The sequence below is a fragment of the Schistocerca nitens genome, chromosome 3, assembly GCF_023898315.1.
Source record: "Schistocerca nitens isolate TAMUIC-IGC-003100 chromosome 3, iqSchNite1.1, whole genome shotgun sequence".
Lineage (NCBI taxonomy): Eukaryota > Metazoa > Arthropoda > Insecta > Orthoptera > Acrididae > Schistocerca > Schistocerca nitens.
In genome coordinates this window covers 162,783,340-162,808,593 of record NC_064616.1, presented here as the reverse complement: position 1 = coordinate 162,808,593, position 25,254 = coordinate 162,783,340, and positions in this window count along the sequence as shown.

Genomic DNA, 25,254 nt, shown 5'->3' with positions numbered 1-25,254 from the left:
GGAGTGGCAGCCCATTGTTTCTGAAGAGCCGAAAGCAGGGAAGTTGGTGATGTTGGAGCTGGGATCTGGAGCGCAGTACACATTACAACTCATTCTACACGTATTCCATTCGGTTCAGGTCGGGACTCTGGGCAGGCCAGTCCAAATCAGGAATGTTATGATCTACAAACGATTGCCTCACAAATGTTCCTTTATGGCAGGGTGCATTGTTGTGGTAATACCGTCGTCTCCAACATGTTCCTGTACTGTACATAGTACACAATGCCGTAAAATGCGTTCATATCCTTTCACATTAAGCGTTTTCTTAAGTGCAATAAGGATACCTCACCATAACCACAAAAAACACCCCCTTACCTTAACACCACCTCCACTGTAATTCATTCTTGGCACTACACTTGATGGCATGTAACCACGCATTCCACTAACCCAAACCCATCAGTCATATTGCTACAGGGTGTAGCGTGATTCAGCACTGGTTCTCACTTATCCAGTGTCCAGTGACATCGGTCTTTACACCATCTCAAGCTTCCCTTAGCAGTGAATGCAGGAATTTGTGGTTTATGAGGAGCTACTCGACCATTGTACAACATTATTTTTAACTCAGCACGCACAGTCGTTGGGCTAGATGGTAACACTTTGGAACTCACGAGTGATTTTTTGTAACCACCCTCGAAAACGCTCAGTTGTCCCTGTCCGTCAGTACATGAGGTCTACCTGGTCTTGGTTTAGAAATGGTTGATCCTTCGCGTTTCCACTTCACACTCTCATGACGTGCAGTCGACTTGGGCAGCTTTAGAAATGGTTGAAATCTACTTTATGGATCGTTTACTCAGAAGATACCGAATGACTAGCCCACGTTCTAAGTTACTGAGTTCTCCTGATCGACCTGTTCTGTTGTTATTGCTTCTCTACTGACAACACAATATTCTCTGCCTCCTTTTATACTGAGTGGCCTGCCCCTGGTGTCCGTGGTCAACCCTCATTGCATAGGGATGTCCAGACACATTGGTCAGACAATGCAATGTTCCTGAATCACCTACGTTCTCTCCTGATGTCTTGCGGATTAAGTGCCGGCCGCTGGTGGCCGAGCGGTTCTGGCGCTACAGTCTGGAACCGCGCGACCGCTACGGTCGCAGGTTCGAATCCTGCCTCGGGCATGGATGAGTGTGTTGTCCTTAGGTTAGTTAGGTTTAAGTAGTTCTAAGTTCTAGGGGACTTTTGACCTCAGCAGTTGAGTCCCATAGTGCTCAGAGCCATTTGAACCATTTTTTTGCGGATTAAGTAATACGTTTCTTGACCTATACTAGAACGCGGGCTCCCCGTGCTACACATAGCCTTTCTCGTAGCGTCCCCCGCTGGATGTTGTTAAGCATTTCTGCGACGCTCTCTTTCTGACTAAACAAACCTATGACCATTTATTTGAATCTTCTCTATCTCTTCGATTAATCTGACATGTCAAATGTTCCAGACCGACGAAGAAAATTCAATAATTAGTTGAAAGAGAGTTTAAAGTGATCGCAATCGTGGGAAGTTTAATTTTCCTTGGGACTCCTCTGATAAAACTAAGCTAGATTCAAACTTCCTGGCAGATTAAAACTGTGTGCAGAAGTAAAGCTGTGAGGAGCTGGCGTGAGTCGTGCCTGGGTAGCTCAGATGGTAGAGCACTTGCCCACGAATGGCAAAGGTCCCGAGTTCGAGTCTCGGTCGGGCACACAGTTTTAATCTGCCAGGAAGTTTCATATCAGCGCACACTCCGCTGCAGAGTGACGTCACTTTGGAAGCGTGCATTCGTCATCGCCATACTGGCGTATCACCCGGCGTGGTGGTATGGGGTTCCATTGGTTACACGTCTCGGTCACCTCTTGTTCGCATTGACTGCACTTTGAACAGTGGACGTTACATTTCAGATGTGTTACGGTCCGTGGCTCTACCCTTCATTCGATCCCTGCGAAACCCTACATTTCAGCAGGATAATGAACGACCGCATGTTGCAGGTCCTGTACGGGCCTTTCTGTATACAGAAAATGTTCGATTGCTGCCCTGGCCAGCACATTCTCCAGATCTCTCACCAAGTGAAAACGTCTGGTCAATGGTGCCCGAGCAACTGGCTCGTCACAATACGCCAGTCACTACTCTTGATGAACTGTGGTGTCATGTTGAAGCTGTATAGGCAGCTGTACCTGTACGCGCCATCCAAGCTCTGTTTGACTCAATCCCCAGGCGTATCAACGCCGTTATTACGGTCAGAGGTGGTTGTTCTGAGTACTGATTTCTCAGGATCTTTGCACCCAAATTGTGTGAAAATGTAATCACATGTCAGTTCTAGTATAATATATTCATCCAATGAATACCCGTTTATCATCTGCATTTCTTCTTGGTGTAGCAATTTTAATGATCAGTAGTGTAGTTTTCATCAGAAAACACAACAGTCCGCAACCCTGCCCTCCAATAAGCTCTCGCTTCACACCACTGAAGCCGCAAATGGCGGCGTTTTGGAGTCAGTGGAATGCACGCTACAGGGCACCTGAGTCGGAACTGTGCTTGAAATAACCGATTTGTAACAGTTCGTTGTGCCACTGTGGTGCCAAATGCTGCTGAAATCGCTGCTGCGGGTGAAGTACGATGTGCCAGAGCCCCACGACGAGCACGACGGTCGTTCCTCTCGCTAGTGCTGCGTGGCCATCCACAGCCCGATCTTCTTGTGCTCGTACATTCTCGTGACCACCGCTGCCAGTAACCATGCGCAGTGGCTACATTCCCGGCAAGTCTTTCTGCAGTATCGCATAAGCCATCTCGTGGGCCTAATACACGACCAGGTTCAAACTCAGTGAGGTGTTGATAACGGCGTCTTTGTCGCCTTAAAGGCAATCTTAATTAATACGAGGCCTGTCCAGAAAGTAAGCTCCGATTGATTGTCAAATTGAAACCACAGTGAATATCAGAAATGTTTTACTTGTAACAATTAGCTACACCTTTCAGCTACTTCTCTACGTAGTCGCCGTTCTGACTTAGACGTTTGTCATAGCGTTGTACCAACTTTTCAATAGCCTCATCATAGAAGGCAGCCGCCAGTGCTTTCCGCCAATTCTCCACGCTGGCCTACACCTCGTTGTCTGTGTCAAAATGTTGTCTTCAAAGACAGCGGTTCATGTGACCAGAGATGAAACTCAGGGGGAGACAATTGCGGACTGTATTGTGGGTAATCTCACATTTCCATTTGAAAACGATGCAGGAGCATCTTCATTGCCCCTGCAGAATGCGGCTGAGAATTGTCTTGAAGAAGAAACAGCACGACAGTTATGTAATGTTAGCTGCATAGCTTCAGGCGAAATTTCTCACCAGGCCCTCGTACTTGGCGGCAGACACTATTTTCTAGACATCTTTACGCACTCACTACGAGCTCAGAAATGAGAAGAGCGACGTGATGCTAACTGGGGTTATACTAGAGACACTACCCAACACATCTGTGCAAAGCTTTATCGGATTTTCATAGTCGTTTCCATTTCGCGACCGATCGGAGCTTACTTTCTGAACGCCCCTCGTATAAACTCACCACTTCCAATCTCAAAGGTAAGAAACGCTCACGACCTTTACAGCGTCTATTTGAAGCAAACATGATTTTCATCCTCATAGTGCCACTACTAGCGCCACTCTTATGCGACTGGCGAGAAATTTGAATAGACATCATCTCTCAGATGTCGAATATGCCTACCAACTTTCGCTTACGTCGCACAGTTCCTTCTTAGCGTTGCGAATTTTTTTCCATCAGTGTACTTTGCAGTAGTTACGCAGAGATGGAGACGCCTGCACGAGATAAATCACACCAATCTTCGAACTGAAGACCACAACAACAACATTACATTTATTTACGCCCTCAATCTTTCGGAATTTCGTAACTGTTTTCTCGTCGTGTTACGCCAAGTATTCCACTGTGCCGTCTGCGAACAGATGAAAACTGTTACAAAGAAATTATTATTTTTTTGGCTACTATGTCTCATTGGAGGAAACATGTTCAAGGATGGCGTGCAATTATTTCAGGGTGCTGCTGCGACACATGTTTGCACCTCCTGAAACAATAAAAGCTACTAACCAGGTACTTTCTGAATAGTGGTACTATGTATACAACATATGCGTTTTTTCCTTACCATACACAATTACATTAAGATATTGTTGTTGTTGTTGTTGTGGTCTTCAGTCCAGAGACTGGTTTGATGCAGCTCTCCATTCTACTCTATCCTGTGCAAGCTTCTTCATCTCCCAGTAACTACTGCAACCTACATCCTTCTGAATCTGATTAGTATATTCATCTCTTGGTCTCCCTCTACGATTTTTACCCTCCACGCTGCCCTCCAATACTAAATTAGTGATCCCTTGATGCCTCAGAACACGTCATACCAACCGATCCCTTCTTCTAGTCAAGCTGTGCCACAAACTCCTCTTCTCCCAAATTCTAGTCAATAACTCCTCATTAGTTACGTGATCTACCCATCTAATCTTTAGCTTTCTTCTGTAGCACCACATTTCGAAAGCTTCTATTCTTTTCTTGTCCAAACTATTTATCGTCCATGTTTCACTTCCATACACGGCTACACTCCATACGAATACTTTCAGAAACGATTTCCTAACACTTAAATCTATACTCGATGTTAACAAATTTCTCTTCTTCAGAAACGCTTTCCTTGCCATTGGCAGTCTACGTGTTATATCTTCTCTATTTCGACCATCATCAGTTGTTTTGCTCTCCAAATAACAAAACTCCTTTACTACTTTAAGTGTCTCATTTCCTAATCTAATTCCCTCAGCATCGCCCGACTTAATTCGACTACATTCCATTATCCTCGTTTTGCTTTTGTTGATGTTCATCTTATATCCTCCTTCCAAGACACTGTCCATTCCATTCAACATTAAGATAAAACATAGTTAATCCAAGAAATTACATGTATTCTACGCCTTGTTTCTATCCAAAACTATTTCGTTTATAAAGCTACATACGGCGGTTCATCGTCTCCTTTTTTTGGGTGGGGATATGTTGTCACCTTACGGCGTGTAGAAACAGAGAGAGAGGGAGAGACAGGGTGATATATACGTGCGTGAGATAAAACTCTTCCCTCGAAAATTTCTCTCCTTCATATCTCCTCTGTGTTACCACAGATGACGTGTTACTGATATCGTTTGTACTAAGATTGCAGTACACGTGAGGTGCCTATTTGCTTCCAATGCCCTGAGTGGAATGCGGAAGTTATAATTAATGTTCACCAACCTGCAGTGTTCTATAGGTGTTGCCCCTGCGTAGAAAACAGTACGTAGGTCCTGAATCCGTTATCTCGAGGCTGTAATAAACTCTTAGCGAGGAATTGTATGAATAATAAAATTTCCAATTAGTTTGTTTATACGGGATGCCACTCGCTTTTTGTTAGCAGAATACGAGAAACTGCGAAATTATATTCCACTTCATGGATCACAAATCATTTCAATATTTTACACGTTCGTAAAAAATAAACAACAATTAACTGCGTATTTGCGTAGTTACAATCACATTATTTTCAGTTACATGTCCAAATAATCAGAGATTGCTAATTAAGCTCTCAACCGATACCGGACTACCCAATCAGCTTTGATTTACAAACCAGATATTGCTAATTAAGTCCTAACTGATACCGACCGCGGCAGACAACATGCGTGTTCTCCGAAACCGCCGAACCAGCTCTGATCTTATAGCCGAACCACTTCGCCCGCCATTCAAGTAAGGCGCGATCCAAAGACCTCCGAAGTGCTTCGCCTGCCTTTCTGTTTAGCAATTGTTTATTATTCTAGTTATTAAGACTTTTGAAATAATGGAATGATAGTCTGCTATTGAGATATGCTTTAACATGAAATGCAGGTAAATACACTGTTTAGCTTTTCTTATATTAATAACAGAAGTTTGTCATTTTGACGCGCTACTTCCGAACGCAGCAGCCAACCGCGGAGGAGGACCAGAATTTAGGCGGACTTTCTCACGATACCAGCACAGAATAAACCATCTGTCACCGGTACCTTACACCACTTTACATCTTCCCACTGCTGGCTTCTCAGCTGCTCTAAGAAGAGCTTGTAGTAGCTGAATATGATGGCTGCAAAGCCAGAAATACTGCAGCCTTCCAGCGGGTTCTGACGGGCCGGGGAGCGCCCTAAGTGAACGCTGGCTCTGCAGTCAACATCCCTCGAAGCCCCGGGGTCAAGTTGTCGTAATAATTACTGTTAACTACCGCTTTCTTTGTTTTTGCCCAGTGCTCCTCACAGAACGGAGAGATTTAATGGAGTTCAAACACCATTAATTAAGAGACAGCGTTAAGAAGAATGTACTATTTACTTTTAAAAAACGAGGTGGTTGATGACTTACTTTTGCTTCTGTTACAGCTGAATCCTGTCCTGTCTGGAGTTACACGCTATCGTGCTGACTACAACCTAAGGGATTTACAAGACAAAGATGAAAAATTCTCGGTATGACGTAGAGGAAACAATGATATTAATGACTTTTTCGCTGGTATATATTGAGCAATAACCGGTCAGGTATCAACTTCTATAAGAAACTTATTTGTTTCCACAGCTTATTAAAGTAATCGTAATATCATGTAGTTGGACGTCACGGTCATGTAAAACTGTGTAAATGACATCATGGTCGCCTTTTATCTATTTGTACAACCCACTATTGTCATTTAGACCGTGAGCTCATTAACAAGTGGTATAGTTCTGCTTTAGCATCCTGTGAGGATGCATGTCATCTTGGATATTACAAAACTGGTATAGCTGTGCTTTAGCATACTGTAAGGATGCATGTCATCTTGGCTATTACAAAATTGTTAACTTCTTGCTTTCACATATCTATATGCACATGTCTGAGAGCAACCCATGTCGATCCGAAATATTTGGTTGTGTTGTTACACCGTCTCTGGCAGTAGGTACTCACTGGGACAACACTACTTATTAGTCGAGGTGTTTTGGGAAGCAGACGCGGAACCAAACGGTCAGAGAATTTTTATCTGGAATTGCGCGGCTAAATATGGAATATAGATTTGTTGGAAATGATTGTATAAGACAATGATGAGAGTATTTATTGATTTTGAAAAGAGTTGTCCGAAGAATTGATTTAAGGTAAATTTGCAGTTTTGCATACTTACACGTCGTAGCACTCTGTTGCAAAAGTAATTGTCGTACCGAAATGTGGTTGAAACATATCTCATGGATTGCCCAAAGCTAGGGAAGTTAGTTCTCCTCCCTCACACATACATTCTGTGAAAGAACAGAGATTATTTTTGGTAGATAATCTTTTGTGTAGAGTAATTTTTTTGAATAATCAACCTGTTAGAACTGTTTCTAAAAAAAGTCATTTTTGTATCAGGTAAATATTGTTCACGATCTTTACATTGAAGTTATAAAGTAATTCTTTGCTATAAAACGGTTTTTAAAAAAATCATTTTGTAGAGCATTAGGACCAAGAATTATGTCCATGCAAGAAATACAATGTTGCTTGAGTCCGCACTGTTGTACCCCAATTTCGAGAGAAAATTTTTTACTGTACCGAGGTAAGTGCAAGACTAGATCAGGACCATACTCATACAGTTACACCATACATAACGAACAGTGCTATTAGACGGTTAATCAGTGATTAGATCAGATAGCTTACACTCAGTTTGGAAGTTATTTTCTTATTATACAAAATACATTTCGGTCGACAGTGTGATATATCCGTGTGTGAAACATTTTTCGAATTCCGAGTTCTATGTCGCATGTTAGTTACGTAAATCAATAGTGGACCCTTATTAAAGTAATTCAGATAATTCATTCATACAAAATTTAGTAGTGCATTTGATATTTAAATTTTAGTGGTTTTACTTTGGCGTATTATTGACGCGACACACCACTGTTCACTCGACTGCACAATACAGGGCTCAAGTAATCGCATTTTTCTGTAATTAGTTTCGTGTACATACGCTCTACACTACACACCCAGAGTTTTATAAAGAAGAAAAGATACAATATGTCAAAATCTAAAGAACAACTGGCGTGGATACATGTCGTCGTTACATCCCTGTGTTGGGTCTTTGATGTTACCGTTGTTAGCATCTTTTACGTAAAATCACTAGTCGTCTACACAGTGTATCGTGCAAGCGAGTTGTGATCCGAACTGATTCACGAAAAAGATGTTAACAAAGGTAACATTAAAGACCAAACATTCGGATGTGACGACAACATGTATACATGTAAGATATTTTCAGATTTTTACCTGTGCTGACCCACAGATATACCACTTCATAATGTCCACACGGTCCAAATTGTGATAGTCAGTTGTTCAAATAAATAATTTTACATTCATAAACAACAATGATGTAATTTATGAAGTTCTCTTCGTAGGTATGTTTCGTTCATATATATTAACTAGAATACCACATCGTTATTAATTCTTTGTTTTGACAGTTTGTTGGCAATTATTAGTAGATGATGGCTTATATCGAGCTTACTCTTTCAATGTGAACAATTAAGAAATCGATAACTGAATTAAAATGTCACATTCTTTTCTTCAACATGGCCTACGTAAAAAACAATGTGGTAACGCAAGAGTGGCGATTGTATGTGAATCAGAAGATAGAGTACGGTACACTCTGCATGAATTACCGACAATGAGGAAGATTTCTGCATTATGGATGCAACATTTGTTCAAAGCTGATCAGAAGCAAACGCGAAAACGGATTTCTCAGCAATACACATTCCGTTTTAATAGGAACTGAACTGAATTTTTGCGAAGATTTTTTGCTACTGGTTAGAAATGGGTCCTCCCGTTTACACCACAAATGAAGCTGCATCAAGGCTGTGAACGGTACTCGACAGCCCTGCGTCTAGAAAAGACCAAGTCGATCTCACATGCTGCAAAGGTTACGACAAAGTTTTTTAGGCGCTGCAGAAAAGCCTTATATTGCTGATTACCTCGCAAGAGTGAAACGATAATGGAGGAATTAGGCAAATCAATGGAAAAACTAAGCGTAAAATATGTGAGAACAGGTCTGCACTGTGAAGAAAAGAAAAAGGATACTCTTTAATCAGGCAAAGATGATACCCACAAACGTGATTTGGAAATAGCAAAATGTAAGGCTTTAAAGTACGAACTGGCGGAATAACAGATGACCCATAAAGTACTTCTCCTTGAGTGTAAAGCGCGCTGGACAAGACTGCAGTGATAGGGAGCCCACGGGCACTGTATTTTTATTTATTTAGTAGTGATTCTGGTAAGATTAGTACTACAGGGCCTCCGTTACATCTAACCTGGTGGTCTCCATTTTTTACATTGTATCCATAAAACATAAAATATTTACGGGGGTGGACAAAAACATGCAAAACCACAAACACAATACATCACCACGTCGAACAAGGTGTACGAAAGCAGATGGCATTCAAAACAGCTTCCAGTCGTCTAGGAATGGGTAAATGCAGGTCCTGTATGGTTTTCAAGGGAATCGTATATCATTCTTCCTGCAAAATAATGGAAAGTTCACTTAATGATGTTGGAGGGAAATATCGATCACGCACCCTTCTCTCCAAAGCAGACCAAAGTGACTAAATATAATACTTGCCATTAAAATTGCTACAGCAAGAAGAAATGCGGATGATAAACGGGTATTCATTGGACAAATATATTATATTAGAAATGACATGTGATTACATTTACACGCATTTTGGGTGCATAGATCCTGATAAAACAGTAACCAGAACAACCACCTCTTGCCGTAATAACGGCCTTGATAAGCCTGGGCATTGAGTCAAACAGAGCTTGGATGGCGTGTACAGGTACAGCTGCCCATGCAGCTTCAACACGACACCATGGTTCAGCAAGATTAGTGACTGGTGTATTGTAACGAGCCAGTTGCTCGGCCACCATTGACCAGACGTTTTCAATTGGCGAGAGATCTGGAGAATGTGCTCGCCAGGGCAGCAGTCGAACATTTTCTGTAACCAGAAAGGCCCGTACAGGACCTGCATCAGGCGGTCGTGCATTATCCTGCTGAAATGTAGGGTTTCGCAGGGATCGAATGAAGGGTAGAGCCACGGGTCGTAACACATCTGAAATATAACGTCCACTGTTCACAGTGCCGTCAATGCGAACAAGAGGTGACAGAGACGTGTAACCAATGGCAACCCATACCATTACGACGGGTGATAGGCCAGTATGGCGATGACGAATACACGCTTCCAATGTGCGTTCACCGCGATCTCGCCAAACACGGATGAGACCATCATGATGCTGTAAACAGAACCTGGATACATCCGAAAAAATGACGTTTTGCCATTCGTGCACCCAGGTTCGTCGTTGAGTACACCATCGCATGCGCTCCTGTCTCTGATGCAGCGTCAAGGGTAACTGCAGCCATGGTCTCCGAGCTGATAGTCCATGCTGCTGCAAACGTCGTCGAACTGTTCGTGCAGATGGTTGTTGTCTTGAAAACGTTCCCATCTGTTGAATCAGGGATCGAGACGTGGCAGCACGATCCGTTACAGCCATGCGGATAAGATGCCTGTCATCTCGACTGCTAGTGATACGAGGCCGTTGGGATCCAGCACGGTGTTCCGTATTACCCTCCTGAATCCACCGATTCCATATTCTGCTAACAGTCATTGGATCTCGACCAATGCGAGCAGCAATGTCGCGATACGATAAACCGCAATCGAGATTGCCTACAATCCGACCTCTATCAAAGTCGCAAACGTGATGGTACGCATTTCTCCTCCCTACACGAGGCATCACAACAACGTTTCACCAGGCAACGCCGGTCAACTGCTGTTTGTGTATGAGAATTCTGTTGGAAACTTTACTCATGTCAGCACGTTGTAGGTGTCGCCACCGACGCCAACCTTGTGTGAATGCTCTGAAAAGCTAATCAGTTGCATATCACAACATCGTCTTCCTGTCGGTTAAATTTCGCGTCTGTAGCACATCGTGGTGTAGTAGTTTTAACGGCCAGTAGTGTAGTACTGAGATCTGTTGACTGTGGTGGCCAGGGTAGAGGTGAAAATTCATCCATGTGCTCACAAAACCAGGGTTGGGCGATGTGAGCTGTGTGAACATGGGTCCTGTTATCTCCGAACACAGCATCACCATTGGGGAAGAAACATCGTACCGTCGGATAGACCTGACCAACCAAAATGATCACATAATCCTTGCCAATAATGCAATCTCGGGGGCAAATGGAATACTACGATATAGCTGCCCACATCATCACCGAACTACCATTATGTTTCACTCGTGGGACCTAAACTCGGCCAGATGTTGGGAACAGTGTGAAACTAGACTCACCCAACCAAATAACACTCACCGAGCGAGGTGGCGCAATGGTTAGTATACTGGACTGGCAGTCGGGAGGACGAAGGTTCAATCGCGCGTCCGACCATCCTGATTTAGGTTTTTCGTGATTTCCTTAAATTGCTCTTTTGACAGGGCACGGCCGACGTCCTTCCCCATCCTCCGTAATCCGATGAAACCGATGACCTCGTTGTTTGGTCTCTTCCCCCCCAAAATCAACCGAACCCAAATGACACTCTTCCATTGCTCCATAGTCAGGCTTTAATGGCTGCGTCGCCACGTTTTCCTGTTACAGGCGATTCCATCACTCAGTGTTTTTAGGATTCCAGCTCGCCCTCCATTTCTCCGTTTACGGAGCTCGCTTCGTGTTGTTTTGCGCTGAAAGGGTTCGCGAGTGAGACATTCAATTCTGGAAATACTTCCTAATCTGTCGTCCTCTTCATTTTTCGTCTCAGCCCGTTTCAATGACCGTCCGCCAGGATCGCTCAACACACATTTTTGCCCGATATTCCTCCCTTTTTCCCGGTACAAATCTTCGATAGGATACGTCCTGAAACACCGAACACTTCGGCTACTTTGGCAATAGAAGCACCCACTATAACACCAAACACTTTGACTGCCTTGGTAACTGAATCAACCACCATACGAGCATCAACAATTTCCCCTCATTTGGAATCACTTAGCTTAGACATAATGCAGTCACAACCACACAGAACACTGTTCTGTCCACGACTGATATTTAAATGTATTAAGGACATCGCACTGGTGCCATCTGCGGTCAGTTATAGTAACGCAACCTGCAGGCTTGGATTCCATCTGCGTTTACTATCAAGCATTCATTTCTCGCGCTCTTTCCATACTTTTGTCGTACCCCTGTATATTTAAAATGGGATAAAACACGTATAATTCGGGAAAAGCAGTAGTAGCTACAGTAGAGAAAGCCTAGTTTATGTTAGTTCAGGAAAAGTAGGACAACTGACACATTGGAGTCAGGTACACTATGTGATCAAAAGTATCCGGACACCCCGAAAAACTTACGTTTTTCACATTGGGTGCATTGTGCTGCCACCAACTGCCAGGTACTCCATATCAGCGACCTCAGTAGTCGTTAGACATCGTGGGAGAGCAGAATGGGGCGCTCCGTGGAAGTCACGGACTTCAAACATAGTCATGTGATTGGGTGTCACATGTGTCATACGTTTGTACGCGGGATTTCCATACTGCTACACATCCCTAGGTCCTCTGTTTCCGATGTGATAGTGAAGTGGAAACGTGAAGGGACACGTACAGCACAGAAGCGTGCAGGTCGACCTTGTTTGTTAACTGAGAGAAAATGGTTCAAATGGCTCTAAGCACTATAGGACTAAACATCTGAGCCGGCCGGTGTGGCCGTGCGGTTAAAGGCGCTTCAGTCTGGAACCGCGTGACCGCTACGGTCGCAGGTTCGAATCCTGCCTCGGGCATGGATGTGTGTGATGTCCTTAGGTTAGTTAGGTTTAATTAGTTCTAAGTTCTAGGCGACTGATGACCTCAGAAGTTAAGTCGCATAGTGCTCAGAGCCATTTGAACCATTTGAACTAAACATCTGATGTCATCAGTCCCCTAGACTTAGAACTACTTAAACCTAACCAACCTAAAGACATCACACACATCCATGCCCCAGGCAGGATTCGAACCTGCGACCGTAGCAGCAGCGCGGTTCCAGACTGAAGCGCCTAGAACCGCTCTGCTACAGCGGCCGGCTTGACTGACAGAGACCGCCGACAGTTGAAGAGGGTCGCAGTGTGTAATAGGCAGACATCTACCGAGACCATCACACAGGAATTCCAAACTGAATCAGCATCCACTGCAAGTACTATGACAGTTAGGCGGGAGGTGAGAAAACTTGGATTTCGTGGTAGAGTGGCTGCTCCTAAGCCACACATCACACCGGTAAATGCCAAACGACGCCTCGCTCGGTGTAAGGAGCGTAAACATTAGACGATTGAACAGTGAAAAAACATGGCGATCCGATGGCAGGGTGTGGGTATGACGAATGCCCGGTGAACGTCATCTGCCAGCGTGTGTAGTGCCAACAGTAAAATTCGGAGGCGGTGGTGTTATGGTGTGGTCGTACTTTTCATGGAGGGGGCTTGCACCCCTTGTTCTTTTGCGTGGCAGTATCACAGCACAGGCCTACATTGATGTTTTATGCACCTTCTTGCTTCCCACTGTTGAAGAGCAATTCGGGGATGGCGATTGCATCTTTCAACACGATCGAGCACCTGTTCATAATGCACGTCCCATGGCGCAGTGGATACACGACAATAACATCGCTGCAATGGACTGGCCTGCACAGAGTCCTGATCTGAATCCTACAGAACCCTTTGGAATGTTTTGGAACGCCGACGTCGTGCCAGGCCACGCTGACCGACATCGATATCTCTCCTCAGTTCAGCACTCCGTGAAGAATGGGCTGCCATTCCCCAAGAAACTTTCCAGCACCTAATTGAACATATGCCTGCGAGAGTAGAAGCTGCCATCAAGGCTAAGAGTGGTACAACACCATATTGAATTCCAGCATTACCTATGGAGGGCGCCACGAACTTTTAAGTCATTTTCAGCCAGGTGTCCAGATACTTTTGATCACATAGTGTAGGTCTGAACTGAGGAACTGATAGCAATAGGCTTCACAGAAGGGGAGAGAAAGAGGAACGTGACAAAATGGAATTATAAAGCGAGGAGGAAAGGAAGTGCCTTGACTGAGTCTGGAACGAAAGGAGAATGACATACAACTGGGAGAAGATGGAAGTATTTACTTTACTGTTTGACAGGCGGAAACAGACAGTACACTTTTTTGGGGAAAAGTTATGAGATTGACGAAAGAACGCTTTCTCTCAAATGCAACAGTGCTTGGAATTGTGTGTAGAGTCCAGGGTAGCTTTTTCGAATGGGAAGAACAGTAACAGGGGAGGTGTTTACGAAATTTTTTATTTTATGAGTGGGCACTGTTAGGATAATAGATAAGTGAGGCCTTGTGTTCGACTTATGATGAGATAAGAGGTCCTTGAGCTTTTATTGTCGCAGATACATACAGAGGAGTCGATAATGTAGATACACGGTACGGAAGCCACGTAACGTGTCTAGCCGCAACCATCCTAACTGGGAGTATGAAGCACTGGCGTGCTCAGAGTCGGATGGTCCAGACCTAACGCACACAAGCACACATCTCGGATCGTTTCATAGACCATTTACCCGTTTGAACAGCGTAGGACACGAGCGAAGACAGGCACAATACAAAAGTAAACAACAAAGAAAAGACGGAACTCATACATGCTATGGTGTTGTAGTGGGACACCCTCCTCTAACACTACCATTTTTTATAGAAATAACCGATACCATGTTTACTGTAGATTCTTGTATAGGTGAACATTCTCGGCAGTTTCACTGAAAGAATTTCATTTGATTTTGTATACAATGTATTATATTTCAGGTTAGAAATGTATAAAAAGAAATTAATTTGTTACAATCGATGTGTACTAACGGTTAAAAATTATTTTTGTTTTAGAAATATTTGAAATTAGAAATTATGGCATACTTAAAATTCATATTATTAATTGCACAATTTAACGCAAATTATTTCTGGATTGATTTGTAAAATAATGAAGAGGCTTAGTAAAGATTCTTCTTTTGTCAAGAAAGTATGTGAACTCTGTTGCTTTGTAACCTCTTTGGAATTTTGTGAGCACCGCAGAAGGTAATTATTTAAAATATACTTACATTTGAACACGCTAAATGAATCGCATAAACTGGGTGTCGTTTGACTTTTCAATTTTTAGTTAGTATAGAGGATGTTTGTCTACCACTAGATATAAGTGAGCTAAACTGATTATATATCGTCATCGTTGCAACTTAAGTAACTAAGTTGAAACTGAGTGAGGTTTGTCAGAAGTTTTATAAACGAAATGCAGACTGATATTTGTCTGGCTTAATAGGAAATCGCTTTTGTGATAGTTTCTTCTGGTTAAGAAATTCAAATTTGTGGTCTCGTTTCAAGAACTACAAATAGGAAAAGTGAACGTTGTTTATGTGGCGCCCTGTGAATTCAACCTATTCCAAAATCTACAGAAAATGGTGTCTGGAAAACGTTTTAAGTGTACTGAAGAGATAGTGGGTATTTTTCTTACGTCCCAGATACTTACTTCAAGAGCAGAACTAACTAACCGAGAAAACGTGACGTACAGTACAATTTTGTCAAAAAGTCTCCACATCTAGGTCGAAAAAATTATACCTTACCATCGCATATACTCTCGGATATATAGCGTAAAGTGGTATGTCGAAAAATTTATTTCAAATTGCTGAAACATCCTCGGCATTCAGTATGCGAGAATGCGAAGAATGGTAGATCATCCACCACTGCCTAACGTGTGCATCCCCAGTGAGTTTGGTAAGCAAATCAGGACGTGTTTACGGCACACGATATGGCGATTCTCCACACTGGAGGCCAGTGTGTTACTGCTGATCTTCTCTGGCCCGAGTCAAAAACTAGCTGTAACTGCGGCTGGGCAGTATGAATGGGCGTGTAAGCTGCAGAGAGTGGCGTGGGACGGCGTGGGCGGTGGCTGCAGCCATTGTGTTCCCGTCCCTTCCTCCGCGACGGTCCGCCGATATCGAATGCACCACTCCTCGCTGCGTGGCGCACAAAGCAATGCACACTCAATATTTCGGAACGACGCGCGGAAATGGAACGCTCCTTTTTCCATTCTGGCGTGATTTTTCTATCGACTGCACAACATTCTTTTTCTCAGGTTCCTTTTCCTTTCCTCTTCGGACTCGTCAGGCTCTGCTCATATTGTTCGATACCGTGACCTTCAGATATTCCATCGTATTACAAGAATGCTCCTCATGAATCGAAATGTGAGGAAGTTTTTTTTTGAAACTTGGCTGTGGAAATATGCTACCAAACAGTTTGTACGATAAAACTTAGGTACGAACGGGATATTAGCAACCATGGGATTGTAAATACTTTTGTATAATTTGTAGACGACATGAATGCAGTTTTCGTTCGGCGCACCTAAATTCTGTATTTAAGGCAACCACCCGACTTAGGTGACGTTGTAGTGAGTGACTGAGCTAGCAGTCGGCAGGAAGCGGTTCAAGTCTCCGTCCGGCCATCAAGATTTAAGTTATCCGTGGTTTCAAAAAAATGGCTCTGAGCACTATGGCACTTAACATCTGAGGTCATCAGTCCCCTAGAACTTAGAACTACTTAAACGTAACTAACCTAAGGACATCACACACATCCATGCCCGAGGCAGGATTCGAACCTTGGATCGTAGCAGCAGCGCGGTTCCGGACTGAAGCGCCTAGAACCGCTCGGCCACATCAGCCGGCTCCGTGGTTTCCCTAAATCGGTTAAGGTAAATGACAGGATTTTTTTCTTTTTTCTAAGGGCGCTGTCGACATTCTTTCCTTTCGAACGGTCGTTAAAAACTCCCATCTGCCTTTTTCTTCTAAGACAACAAAGCTTGCAGCCCACCTTCGTTGTAAGAGACCAAAAAACAATGTACAGATGTATAGAGGTGAAATTTAAACCGGAAAATCCGTTAGGTAGACCTCACAGAATGTGAAGGACTTCTTCCACAAGAAAAACTGTCAACTTTGCGTTGGTTGAAACCAAGGATTAACAAATTTTGTAAATTCTAATTCAGTTGGCCCTTAGAGATTATACTGTAACTCCACCCTTAGGCAAAAGATTTAATATACGTAAAACAGAGTAATCAGAACTGCGTTTTGGTTTCACACATGCCCATCGTGCCGGCATATGTTTAAGCAGTTAAGTACCTCAATTACAGCCTTAAACATAGCGCAGTAGTGTACGCTATCTGCTCCTAAGTATCCGGACGCCTCTACGTAATGCGGAATTGATCACCAGCCCTCACGAGTGGTGGACCCGCCAGTATAAAACGTGCTAGGCAGTGCTGTGTTGTCAGTAGATGATGATGATTGGTTTGTGGGGCGCTCAACTGCGCGGTCGTCAGCACCTGTACAAAATCCCAATGTTTTCACAGTCCACTCTTGTCACTGCCACGAATGATGAGGATGATGATGATGAAATTATGAGAATAACACAAACACCCAGTCCACGGGCAGAGAAAATCCCCTACCCGGCCAGGAATCGAACCCGGGACCCCATGATACAGAGGCAGCAACGTTAGCCACTAGACCACGAGCTGCGGACGTGTTGTCAGTAGAGAAGCACTTTATGGGGGTGAAAGCTATATCGAAAGACTGGAACGTCTTCATTTCCAAATCACTTTGGGCGGTAGGAGGGCCAATGAAACCATCTAATTGGCTGATGAAAGCTGTACAGTGGTGGCTGGTTCTATCGGTCATTTTGTGCTGCGGTCCAGGGTTTGTACGTTTTCATAGTCTTTCTCAGTTCATATCTGCATACGGCGAATTATAGTTTATTACGTCCTCGTTATAATAAGATATTATACTTTAAATTTCATATCCTTCACCATGTAATTGGAGTGAATTTCTACTGAAAAAGAAGTCCACAATTAATGCTGCAGTAATATATTTAAGTACTTTAATTACATGCGGGGTGTAAGGAGCGTAAGTGCAGATTTTTTATATGTGGTACCTCAACAAGCACACACTTCAGTTTTTTGGTTCTCTTTCTCGGCGTCGAACAGTCTTCCCACAAACACGTCATATAATTTACTACATAATATGTTCTACACAGTCGTAACTACACCACTAAGTGGACTACTCCTGCCGGTATAGACCACCTATTTTGTGTCCACGCGTCCACAATTCAACACCTGACCTGCTGTCCAGCAGAAAATAAGCATTAATGGCTTGTTTTTGTGACACGTACTTGGAGGTACCGCCCGATTTAGAAGCATGCGACACGTAATGCCTATAATTATTAGTCTGAAAGTGACGTAAATACCGATGTAATGTCATTCAGTACACCGTCCTCTGTCACCAATACAAATATCAGCACTTACAGACGTGTTCAAATTATTAGACTAAAGACATTTTTTCCAAATCTTTAAATTTATTACACTTTTACATCCACATACAGATTATATTTGTACAATGAATATTTCGTATGCATGTCTTTGTTCTTATTCAACATTTTTACCCTGTTTGAGATAGTTTTTATTTATTTTTGACATGACTCAAATCGCTTGATACGGGCAAGTATTCAGGTCCAGATTGTACACCGATTAGGTTGCTTTCAGATTACGCTGATACAATAGCTCCCTACTTAGCAATCATATACAACCGCACGCTCACCTATAGATCTGTACCTACAGATTGGAAAATTGCGCTGGTCGCACCAGTATTTAAGAAGGGTAGTAGGAGTAATCCATCGAACTACAGACCTATATCATTGACGTCGGTTTGCAGTAGGATTTTGGAGCATATACTGTATTCAAACATTATGAATCACCTCGAAGGGAACGATCTACTGATACGTAATCAGCATGGTTTCAGAAAACATCGTTCTTGTGCAACGCAGCTAGCTCTTTATACGCACGAAGTAATGGCCGCTATCGTCAGGGGATCTCAAGTTGATTCCGTATTTCTAGATTTCCGGATGGCTTTTGGCACCGTTCCAGCAAGCGACTTCTAATTAAGCTGCGGGCCGATGGGGTATCGTCTCAGTTGTGCGACTGGATTCGTGATTTCCTGTCAGGAAGGTCGCAGTTCGTAGTAATAGACGGCAAATCATCGTGTAAAACTGAAGTGATATCAGGTGTTCCCCAGGGAAGCGTCCTGGGACCTCTGCTGTTCCTGATCTATATAAATGACCTGGGTGACAATCTGAGCAGTTCTCTTAGGCTGTTCGCAGATGATGCTGTAATTTACCGTCTAGTAAGGTCATCCGAAGACCAGTATCAGTTGCAAAGCGATTTAGAAAAGATTGCTGTATGGTGTGGCAGGTGGCAGTTGACGCTAAATAACGAAACGTGTGAGGTGATCCACATGAGTTCCAAAAGAAATTCGTTGGAATTCGATTACTCGATAAATAGTACAATTCTCAAGGCTGTCAATTCAACTAAGTACCTGGGTGTTAAAATTACGAACAACTTCAGTTGGAAAGACCACATAGATAATATTGTGGGGAAGGCGACCCAAAGGTTGCGTTTCATTGGCAGGACACTTAGAAGATGCAACAAGTCCACTAAAGAGACAGCTTACACTACACTCGTTCGTCCTCTGTTAGAATATTGCTGCGCGGTGTGGGATCCTTACCAGGTGGGATTGACGGAGGACATCGAAAGGGTGCAAAAATGGGCAGCTCGTTTTGTATTATAACGTAATAGGGGAGAGAGTGTGGCAGATATGATACGCTAGTTGGGATGGAAGTCATTAAAGCAAAGACGTTTTTCGTCGCGCCGAGATCTATTTACGAAATTTCAGTCAACAACTTTCTCTTCCGAATGCGAAAATATTTTATTGAGCCCATCCTACATAGGTAGGAATGATCATCAAAATAAAATAAGAGAAATCAGAGCTCGAACAGAAAGGTTTAAGTGTTGGTTTTTCAAAAATGGTTCAAATGGCTCTGAGCACTATGGGACTTAACATCTGTGGTCATCGGTCCCCTAGAACTTAGAACTACTTAAACCTGCTAACCTAAGGACATCACACACATCCATGCCCGAGGCAGGATTCGAATCTGCGACCGTAGCAGTCACGCCGTTCCAGACTGAAGAGCCTAGAACCGCACGGCCACACTGGCCGGCTGTTCGTTTTTCCCGCGCGCTGTTCGGGAGTGGAATGGTAGAGAGATAGTATGATTGTGGTTCGATGAACCCTCTGCCAAGCACTTAAATGTGAATTGCAGAGTAATCATGTAGATGTAGACATTTTAATATCATTGTCATGGTACCAGGTTTCCTCTAGTTTCTCTATGAGATCTTGTTTGGTGGTTATTGTAAATTTCTTTATCCTCTGTTTCACAATAGCCCATAAATTTTCATTTGTGTTCATATCAGGGCAATTCCCTGGCCAGGGTAACACTTTCAGTTGGTTTTCTTCCAAGTACTTGGAAACACTTTTGTCTTTGTGGCAAGGTGCCCATCATGCATAAAAATTACATCTTTATTAGGAACCCACTCATTTATTTGGGGGAAACGTTCCTTTTCAAGGATTTCTTTATATTCTTCTTGCCTCATTGTCCCTTCAACAATGTGTAATCCGCCAGGACTTTTCTTGGACGTCACACTCCCAGCCATAATGGAAGTTGGATGCTTCACACATTGCTGCACACACTCAGCTTTGAACTGTTCTGCAGGTCTGCGACGAACATACTGGCTGGTTTCTTCCATCACAGTGAATACACATTCATCACTGAAGCATACTTGAAGTATATGTACAAACTTGCATGTTACAAAAGTCGAGAATAGTAGCATAGGGGACCTCAACAGTTCCAAAATTCAAATGTGCTTTCTTCAGTATCAATAAAACATCGCAGTTTCAAGCCAAAACTCCTAACTTCAGAGATTAGACCCACTTAATGTACCATGTCATTGCACATACCTTAACCCAGTCCTCACGTGTCCACTCCTGAAGTTGTTTAGACCACTGCAATCTTTTGGTTTTCATGGCAGGTGTGATTTTCTGTTTTTTCCTTGGTCGGCATGCCTTTGAACCACATTGAAACAGCCTCCTCCTCGCTGTCACAGGTGAAACTTCAACACCCGAACCTCTCAGCTGATGGCGCATGTCTGTAGAAGTAAGTTTACGGTTCATTGTTGCCATGTTTGTAAGTCTTCTCATTGTTCTAGTACAGATTTTTTCTTTTACGTCCACGTGTTCCTTTAGTGTTTGGCTTGTATTTATCACCTTTCTGCACTGAAAGTTTGATTCTGCTGACAGTTTTCTGTGATATTCTCATTCTGTCAGCAATTTCTTGCTGTGTGTAACGATTTTCAGTAAGAAGTGTTACCACAGCCGAAACTTTCCGAAGTAAAACATCTTTCGTCTTCCTCATAACCTCACTTTCTTTGGAAACTCCACGATTAATTCCTATAGCTAAAAACATGCAAGTTCACAAGCTATATGATGTCTTGTTAATGTAGCAAGAAGTTGATAGAATAAATAACAAGCTGAAGTACACCACAGAAAGATAAAACATTACTGTAAACTTTCTTTGGAAACTCCACGATTAATTCCTATAGCTAAAAACATGCAAGTTCACAAGCTATATGATGTCTTGTTAATGTAGCAAGAAGTTGATAGAATAAATAACAAGCTGAAGTACACCACAGAAAGATAAAACATTACTGTAAACACAGTTTCAAAGCATGTACACAGACAACTAACACCAACACGATTTGGAGGGAAGATGACAAATTTTACGAACTGTGAAAAATTCAGTGATCTGTGAGTTGATTGGAAGGGAAATTTCGTGGCATCAATGAAACCATTAAAACAAATCAACTATTACACTTTTCTCTCCTATTTTTACACCAGAAAAGAGTATCAAAAATAATCGTTTAGTCTAATAATTTGAACACGTCTGTATATCCGTTACACGCTGTGTAAATGAAATGTATTATCTTCTATGACGTATTTAAATAAGTTTTACATGTCATTAACAGTTGTTCTAGTGAATATAGTCAAGAACTGCGTGTTTGTCAGAATATTCAGCACAAGAAATTGACATCTAAGTACTCCTATAAATTCCTGGGCCGTTCACCTGGATACTAGGTAGATTCAACGGAGAAAGCTATCAACAGGTATTGCTATAGTTTTCTCAAACAACCTTAAGAGTTCCTTCTGAAGTGGAAACGTTTTTATGAGCTGGCACCTGATGTGAACTGTGCTAAAGCTTTTGTTTGTGAGTAGCATTTTTCCGAAAAAGACTTCACGAACAGAAGTAGACATAGGCTAAACAGTGGTGTGTTTCCAAAACATTTGACAGGTGTTTCTTATGTAGCTACTAACACCAGAAGTGAAGCAAGAGAAACTAATGTTAGTGAACTGCTGTGGCAAGTTGTCAACAGCAGTCTGAAAAGCTTGTGAGGATGTTGCAGGGTAGGTTGTGCTGGAAACAACTGTTTAAAAAAAAGATTCGATACGTTGCGCCGTTTTCGAGATAATTAGTACTGAATTTAGCCAATCCGCCTGTTGTGTACGCAGATGCAAGCGTCCCGCCAGAGACAGTGTCGCCAAACGTGTTCCTCATTTGGTTTCCTAAAACCGAACAAGAGAGCGATACAAAACTTGAACATGGGATGGTAGAAAGGGTCGAACCAGAGCCAAAGGTTGAACAGTTTCGTGCGCTATCACCTTCACTATGAGAACAACTATGGTGACTGTAGAATGACTTTTTTGTCACCAACACTCACAGAAGATCATAAATTTACAAGTCTCAGGGAATTTGATGCCGTAAACACACAATTATTGTATGCAAGTGACAGTCTAATGTCCTTTTCAACATACGTTCACAGTCAGTCATCCATTTTTAGATTGACATGAGCACCAGGAAAAAATGGAAAATAAATTGTGTTCACTGTTTAGATTTCGAGAGGGAATAACATTTTCTAATGTCCTCTTTTCTGAACAGTATACATCACGAAAATGTATATCGTTTCTGATTTATACGTATATCAGAGATGGAAATACACCTTCTGTAACAAAATAATTTATGTGCTTAAGGAGAAATTGAGTAAAAAGTTTAAAGGTGTTTGACGGCCAAGGGATACATTTAACTGTGTGATTTAGAAATAAAAAAGTAGTAGTTTTTTTCATTCTACTGTTTACATCCCCATTTCCTATCTGCGATACTTTTCTCTTAATCTTGATGTTGTGTCTGCTTTTGTATTAAAGCATTTATACTCCTTTTAATATGCAAGGAACATTTTAAAAGAAGTCAGTGGTTAATAGTGCAAGATTCCGGAAATACGACTGTGACGAATTTTATATTTCAAATAAGTGTACAAGCTTCATACACTTCTACTGATAACATAGTAGATAAGTATGGACTAGATGGTATCATTTTTTGGAGGTAGCGTAATAATTCTAATCATTGAAGAGGAAAGTTCTTTGAATGGTAATAGTGCTGTAGGTATGTCCTGAGATTTTTTAAAATTCCTACTGTAAGAAAGTCCGTTGGGAAAATCGTGCAGCAGATTTTCATGTGGAAAATCAGCTATTTAATATCACAGCTACGGTCGTAAGGCTATAGTAGAGGACAATTATTTCAAAAATTTGAAACTTGGTGACAAATGCTCAATAAAATAGTTTCACATACTTTTAACGATAGGTAAGTGGGAGAGAGAGTGATTCGAGTAAAGAAACTTTGTTGTTTATTTGCAGGTAAGCCCAGTGGTGGCTCATGAAAAGTTTTACCATTGTGTTACAATATTACGAAAATATTACGACTAAATATTGTTGCGAGATTAGCTTTACCTAAAGCTCTAAGACAAAGTATGCTGTTTCTGTGTTTATGATTTTCGCTGTGTTTTTTATTATTATTATTAATTTATCAATACGTCCTAGATCTTTCACTCCCCCTGTAAGTCATGCATCATTGTTCTCGGATAACGAACACGGAAAGCAGAAAAGTGCATCGCGAACATCACACCTGCAAATCCAAATTTTTTCATACACTTTCATACTATATTGCCTTGTATACCAGCTTATTTTACCACGACATATGGCCTTTTGACTTCACAGGAGTAGTAATCGTAACTAAATTGAATATATGAACTTTACGTATGTACAATGAACTGTTTAAATATATTTAAATTTTGTAATTAATAGTTTAACATCGCGAGGAATAAAATAAAATGAAAAAAAGATGGCTGCAATGAGAACCGAACTGCACCACCGCACCACGCCACCGGTACAGCAAGTATGGCTCAGACTCCATCATATGTATGTTGCTACATGTTGTCGATTTACCTATCTGTAACTGATTATGTTTTTTCTATTGAGGGCTTCCTCAACAGTGTAGAAGGAAAGACAAATACCTGTATTAGAAAACACTTCTTCTTCGTGTCTAATGTTTGTTTTAGCTGGTATATAGCGTATGTGTTGTATTTCACTGCTTATTAAAGAGTTTTGTGGCTATATATTTCTATCATATCTGTAACAGAGACACAGGGCCGTGCAAATCATTTTCCCTTTAGCACTGTATTTGTGTAAGCCTCCATTACTCTCAAATTCAAATGAACTACTAGCAACAAATATCATAAGTGGATAAATACAATATCTGATCAAAAGTACGTAGACATCCATTAGTGGACAATAATATGGGGTGTTTCGACTCTTCGTATTTATGACGGCTTAAAGTGCTCCGGGGCACTATCTACGAGATGTGCGAATGTTTGCCGAAGAGTGGCAACCCATTCTCCCTCTACAGCTGAAACCTGAGATGGCAGAGGTCTGGAGCATTTGCCGTGAATATGATATAAGAAACATCTGACTCACTAACTAATACTATGATTCTGCATAAATAAATCATTGCTTTATCTATACGTTGCTCATCATTGTGAAAGTGTGTGTGTGTGTGGGGGGGGGGGTGTAATGTAACTTAATGATGTAATGGATTTTGCTCCAAAAAATCGATTTTTCAAAAATATTATTTTCTTGATCTACACAGTTTAATCTATGTAGTGTGTGAATTTTATCGTGATAGCAGCTTTATAAATGCCTTTAAATTGTTAAACTGATTAACTCTGCACTGGTGGTCACCCCCACCTTTACCGACATTAGGGAAACTGCTTGGTTCAGCGGAATCCTTACAGTTTGAAGGCTATTTTCTTTCGATATCTTTGGCTGACATCTAGATCTTTGCCTGAAAGCTTTCTTGCGTGTAGTTTACTTACGTATTGACAACACTAACACATAGCCTATTAGTAGGTGGAAGGTTGAATTCGCAAACCTTTACGTGGAAGTCAAGATTTACG